We start from the raw sequence: 7141 nt of genomic DNA, 5'->3' as shown, positions 1-7141 counted from the left end.
AAGAAACATTAAAACAGGCATGCAACATGAAAAAACTGCAAATCAAAAGCTTGAAGCATGCTCTGGACACAATCATTGTTGCTAACTTAAGAACCTGCTCATGTACTCAGCCACAGGGTCATGGAATGAACAAGGAAAATTTGCAGCTACCTCCTTTTCATGAGCAGTCTGTTGGTTGATATCCTCTTGGCCAGGGCAGCTACAATCATCGTTCAGCTCCTCAACTTTAGCCTTTTCAAGAAAAGCCTGTTGCTGGGAGATTTTTCTCCACTTGCTGGCAAACAACTCCTTCTGAACCTCCATGACCATTTCCTCCTCCTCTGGGTAATATGAATCATGCTTTGGAGGAGGGTCTTAGTCTTGTTCTCCAGGCGAAAGATGAGCATTGCAAACTGGAGGCTCTTTGCTGACTTCCTGATGGGCTTCCTCTTCTTGCGCAGCTTCCCCTAACTAGAAGCATGGTGGCTCTGCATCACTTGACTCTCCAGCAAAGTCGTATTTATCATAGGAAGGAGAAACATCCAGTTTGGCTAAATCAGACCCCTGAGGGTTTGTTGGCAGCTCAGTGATATCTCCTTCTTCACTTTCTAGCTCATTGGGTGATGCTTCCTGATGCAAGTAGATGTTTTCTTGGAGTGGAGCTCCGCAAACATCTTCAGCAAGGTCTTCAACCTCGGGAATGTCTTCATCATTAAGAGGTTTGCATCAATCTTCAAATAAAGCATTTAAGGGGTAAAATCTTTTGTAATATTGATGGAATGTTGTATGCAAATATTTCAAGGAAGATATGATGCCACGAGGTAGTGTTTTGCACCAGACTGTAGCACCTTCTTCTAAAGAATACATGAACAACTCCATTTGTACATCTTCAAAGAAAATACCTTGTTGCTCCATGCATTCGTGAAACTCTTTTAGGTGTTGGTTGGGTCTTCTCTTTGAGTTCCCACTAAATTTAGGCAAATAGCTATCACACTTATGAAATGAAGGAACATGGTTAGGATAACTAGCACTGGAAGAGAAATCGAGTGGGGCAAACTGGTTGGCCAGGAATGTAGGAAGGGACATCTTGAAAACCTCCTTATGTGATTGATTTCAGCTTCGAAAGCAAGGATATTTTTCAACTGTTGTAGCATCAGAGTGAGTATGGGGCTACTTAAAATCCAGGATGATTAAAATAGAGATATGGACAGTGGATTCGCTTGGATTTTTACAATAGAATTGACAGTGGAGTTGCCAAGGTGAGAGATATTCAACCCACACTTCCCTAGCTCACCTAATAAGGGAAATGTAAAACTTTGTCATACACAGGGAAAAATATTCTAATCTATACCCTGGCAACAACGCGATAAAGATGTTGTGGCTAAATCTTGTACCTACATCAAAAGTGCAGCAGGAGGCAAGGAAAGATCCCTAGAGACAACCTCTGGGTTAATTGTAGACCAGTGCCTAGGACATCTTAAATAGAGGAGTGTTTGTAAGTTTATATGTGAGGGGTTTGCAACACTCCAATTGTCACATAATGAAAGATAATGAGGGGGCTTGGTTCATTCCTCCAAAGGTATGAGTTATGGATTTCAGGTACTCCCTCACACTCACAGTTCCCAACGGTATCACATAGAACATGAGAGGTCGATTACTTCAAAGGGGATTACAACTTAATAGGCTTTGTTGAGTAAATGAAAGAGGATTAGGCGAAAGCATAACTTATCATAGAGAGCCCAAAACATCCAGAATTCTATATTGAACACATAGAGTTACAAGCAATGGGAAATTCTACACTTGTTTGAGTTACAAGTAGAATTGACGGACTGGAGAGAAGATGGGTGTTATGATTCTTATAGAGCTGTTTAAAGATATACTTTAGCCCTTCATAAAGGCATTATGCATTAATAAATCAATACACATGGATCTATGAGGAAGCATGAAATAATTTCTAGCAGCTATTGTAGCACGCATGCAGAGAAGAATATGAACATAATGGAATTAACAAAAGGAAAAACATAGTGTAATGCTAAGAAGGAGGAATCACCACCATTTCCGTGATAGTCTGAAGATTTTCCTATGTAAAGTAATACAATCTAAGATAGCATCCATTCACTTACAGAGTTATGAGCCAAAATATAGTATCACAGAGTTCAGCGCTCTCGGGTGAGAAACTCCAAAACCACCATATTATATTGCTTCCCCCTATTTATTAGAGGAGGGGGAGTTGGAATTACAAAAATATCTAAGAGTCAGGGCTCCAACTACCATACTAGACTAGTTGTCTGCCTTGTAAGACTCTGCTACCTACAAATTACAATGGGGATCGAATCCCTTTCTTGGAAATAGAAAATACATAAATTCAAGGAGGAATAGGAGGAAGAATGGAGGAGGGGTCCTCTGCTATCTCTGTGAGAGCTCCAAAACAGGTCATGTCTCTGTCACAATGTGCTTCCCATGCTGCTCGGCCTACTTCTATCTCTTCTTCCTTAACTGCCTGAGTGACCTATTCGGTGGAGTAGGGAGAAGAGTGGGAAAGGCGTGTGCCCAAGAGGCCCTTCTCTGTGTAGAGGGATGGGGCACCATGCCATGCCATTAAGTCTTCTTGAGTTCCCCCCATACTACTCTTCAACTCTGCCATGCTTCATTAACTATTGCAGTTGCCGACCCATCTTCCCATTTAAAATCTCTGTAATGATTCCCTCAGCACACCACGGCCATCGGTCTTTTAATCATTTCAAACAAGAGAAACATGCAGCACTTTTGATTTCCCCCCTTAGCCCCCTTATCATAGCCCATGTGTGATGTTATTCAATATGATTGGGGCTGAGACCACAGGTTTAGTCTTTGAGCGCCAAGGCTTCAAACAACCATGGGGGGGGGGGGTGGGGGGGGGGGGGGCTTTCCCTTTATAACTTGAATTAACTCTAATTGCCTCTTACACCGCATCAGTCGATCTCCGAGATGTGAAAAATTTATGAAATGTGGCTTATGAAATATCACATCTGGAGCCTTTTCCTTTATTATCACAAATCCCTCATATCGGCCCTTCAACTCTATTTTACCCCACTTTATGCTTTTTCCTTGCTGCGGGCCAACAGTCTGGACACGAGGTCCTTATAGACCCTTCCCTAGTCATTTATCACATCTGGGGGAGGAGTCTCGCATATCGCAATCGCACTGCATCATTGCTTAAGCCTTTACCCCTTAACCACACCGATCACTGATAAACTTGCTGATGCCATCATTGCCACGTCACCTGCTGACGTCATCACTACCACGTGTTATCCTGTGAGTGGTGACATGTGGCACTCGTAAACAGCCCCATAGGACCCTTGGAAATGTAAAAAATATGTGACACGTGTCCTCTGCCACGTCATCTTCCGTACTTGTGACATTATTGCTGACTTCAACTTCCATGTTAGCTCAGTGAACCAATCAAGGGCTACCACGTGGCCCCCAGTAGGAGAGAGAAAGAGGCCTATCGAGCCCTACTTTTCCATGCTTTCCTTTGTATTTAAAAATCAGCCCTCCCTAGCGATTTTGGTCCATATCATAATATCGGCCTCCCTTTGTTGTTTCAGGACTCAAACCTCGTTGATATGCGATAATGCGAGATTCCGCCGCATGGAGGAGAGAGAAGGAGCATCCCAACCCTTGGTTTAACAGCTTTTTCCTTTGCAAATAAAAATCGTCCCCTCCCAGGTGATACAACCTTATATCGTAGATTAGCCCCCGCAACAGTTTTGGAGTTTGCTATAACTGTGGGACTACAGGGGCGCCAAGATGCGGGATGTGATATCGGCGTTCAGCAAATTGAACCACCAACAATCCTTAAGCGTGTGCTCCAGGACCTTGCTGATACATGGGATGTGGGACTGCGAGTAGCGTGACACATGCCCCCCATAGAGGAGAGAGAAAGGGGGGTCACCTGCCCTGTTTTGCACACCTTTTCCTTTGTTAGCTTTTTTAGTTCTTCCGCCGATGATGTTACATTATACTGCGGGATCGGCCCCCCATAAGTTCTATTAAGTATGAAAACTGTCAGTCTGCCAATATGCGATGTGCTCTGTGCCCAGGTCCCGATTGCGATTGTCTCCTCAAACTTAGCCATTTTTTGGGTTTTCTGAGTTTTTCAAGGGGATTCTTCAACATGCTTTAATTTCTGCCCTAGGAGTCCATTTTTGGACTTCCATATACCACTGAAAAGATTTTTCCAAGCACTACGCAATGGAGTGGGTCCCCTCAAGCTCAAATAGCTTCTGTGTCTCAGAATTTGGCATCAAACATCACTGCTATTTGGCTTTGGAAGCAACTAGTGACTGATGAAGCAATGAGTGATAACATATGCATAACCATATTAGTTATTTCAAGTAGGTTGAAATATTATATAAATAATATAGACTATTTGTTCAAAATTTCTGGTTGATGAATCATTTATATGTAACAACATAAATGTTTAAGCATACATTTACACCAAAGTAAATTAAAATATTTTATAAAAAAATTTGAGACATTTATTAAAAAAAGAGTATACCATTTATTTTTAACCATTGGCACACTAAAGTAGATTACAATATTTTATAAAAACATTGTTGCATCATTATTATTTAACTGTATTGTTGTGTATAACCCTACCACATACCACATGGATTAGAGTAGATCAGATTTAAATATTTAAAAGTAAGGTTTAAGGATTTTTAAAACTAGCAATTGCACCACATGTTGCAAAGGAAACGTCGTAAGGTGGTAGCATAGGAAACAATAGCATAGAAGAAAGAAATTGTTTTCTGTACGGTCGTGTCTTTTTGATCATATGTTATGTTTGAGTAGCATAGAAGAAAAGAGTAAAAATTTTATGCAATTTTGTTTATGTACGGTTGTGTCTTTTTTATCATATGTTATGTTTCTTTTTGACCAAATAACTAAAATATAATTGGACTTCAATTATAGAATTTTCCTCAAGGAAACATGATATTCCATTGTTTAAATTTGAATTGTACTCAAATGAGGTAGGATAAAAACTCAAATATGCAACAAAGCATCGAAAATCATAATCAATGAAATGACAAGCAGAACCCAAAAAAATATAATCTAATATGTAATCACTTAGGTATGGTGGTAGATGGCTTAATTGCTACACAACTAAATATTCTGCTTGAAAACTTAATATAAAGACCCGGTAATGTGATATTTAATGCATACTATCTTTAGAATTTGGTCTCTATTAGAGTCTGTGTATTATGGATACACCCGCGACTTCTTCTAGTTTGTATGCAACTCCATATATTATATTATATTATATTATATTATATTATATTATATTATATTGAATACAACTCTAAGGTATTCCAACAAAATAAAAATCAAATATCCAACACAAATCATCTTTCCCTTACAATTCAAAACAACAGCATTCAATTTTCATGTCTAAAATTAAGAAACAATCTACCTTCTAAATCCTCATTATTCCACCATAATAAAAGTGAAATAGATATAAAATATTTCAAGGGAAACCATACAAATTGTTATGCCCAAATTTGGGAAACCACTTCTAAATCTTGATTTGTAAGAACCAAAAACACCAATAGAAAACCACCAGGAGCCTAAGCCTCTTCCACCTCTACTTCAGTCTTACAAATAAATTTCCTCTTGATATGATATATCACTAGCGGCACCAAGCGAGAAAGTTCAAGCCCATATCCTACAAAAAACCTGTTTAAAAGGACAACTAACATATGAAGGAAACTAGACATAAAGACCTGAAGAACAAAACCCATCTCATCCATAGAAAACCAACAACGAATTCCTTCAGACACTAAAACTAGAAAAGAGTTTCATTAAATTGGAAGGGAAGGGAAACACAACTTACTTGAGCACAACAAAACTAATTAATAAGGTATCATTGGGAGGAAGAGAATTGTCAAGTAGCATAACAATTGAGTTAGGTTTCTTTTCAATTGCCTTGAGGGACTCAAACAAGGTGCCACCTAATGTAACTCCCAGGAAAACATTGAACACGATAAAGTAAAAATACTTTCCAAAAAAAGCTCTCATTGCATGGCTTTCTGAAGGAATTCCTTCAACCTTGGAGAGAATCATGAGAATTGTGGGCAAGAAAGCCAGAAAGAAAAGTAGAGAAAGTTGAGGCAAGCAACTCAGAAAGAAAAGCAGAGCAAGTTGAGGCAAGAAACTCAAAAAGAAAATCAAAGCACAGTGAGGCAAGTAAGCTTCAAGGATGCTTTTAAGTGATTTTTTTATGCACAACTAATTTTAGAAAAGGCAGAAGTTTTCTTAGATTGTCAAGGGTTGTAAGTGCAGAGATAAAGGTGATGGGAATCATGTAGAAAACAATAGCTAGAAACACAATAATGTATACAATCTTCTCTCGAATCATCCTCTGATAGAAGGGCATGGAAAGGTTTTTCCACAGTATTTGACGAGGCTCAAGAGCAGCCATTACAGTCCATCTATATATGAACTGTGAATGCACAACTTGAGATGCAGTTGCTATAGCAGGCTTGCTGTTGAAAATTATAAAGGCTGCTGAGGTAAAGCATATGAGAAGGTTTTAAGGTTCTCATCTCTAGTGGATGGAAAATTTGTTAGAACCATTTACTTTGAGAGTTTATAATTCTATCATATCTTAAGAGCTTGGAACAATTAGATGAATCATATAGAAAATGAGGCTTCCAAACACATTATGGCAATGCTAAAAGGGGTTGGGGTTTGACTGCAATCAAGTGGCCAGGCTAATACAAGAATTGTAGTTATAGTTGGACTTGAGATCTTTCTTCTTAGGGTATTTGAAGAAGATTACCAAATCAACTGCCATCTAAATCCTACTAATCCTGCCACAAATATATTGACAATGAAAGGACAGAAGAAGCTCCATCTCAATCCTATCAATTCTGCCATGAATATATTGATAGTCATCATAGAGCAAGTTGTGGATTCAGCCAATCATTTAAGTCAAAAACACTTTTAAAGTGAACAATCATTATGTAGTATACACAATGAATATATATTTATTATCTATTGCCATCCCATGTCTAGATGATGTCTTTGAGGCCGAGCTTTAGATCCTGACTGTAGAACTTATTGTATTCCAACGAATCCCCTTCGGTCTTCCAAAGCTCCACCACGAAGAGCTAGGGCA

The 7141-nt window shown here is 39.1% G+C and overlaps 1 pseudogene; it reads right to left on the bottom strand.

Annotated features, from left to right (window-relative positions):
- Positions 1-450: 450 nt before the first annotated feature.
- Positions 451-6442, bottom strand: LOC149166941 (CSC1-like protein ERD4; annotated as a pseudogene).
- Positions 6443-7141: the final 699 nt, after the last annotated feature.

The sequence above is a fragment of the Pinus tabuliformis genome, chromosome 5_1, assembly GCF_031772625.1.
Source record: "Pinus tabuliformis cultivar Carrire ecotype Pingquan chromosome 5_1, CPIR1, whole genome shotgun sequence".
Lineage (NCBI taxonomy): Eukaryota > Viridiplantae > Streptophyta > Pinopsida > Pinales > Pinaceae > Pinus > Pinus tabuliformis.
Note: the sequence above shows the minus strand (reverse complement) of the source record. Positions and strands in the feature narration are given on the sequence as shown.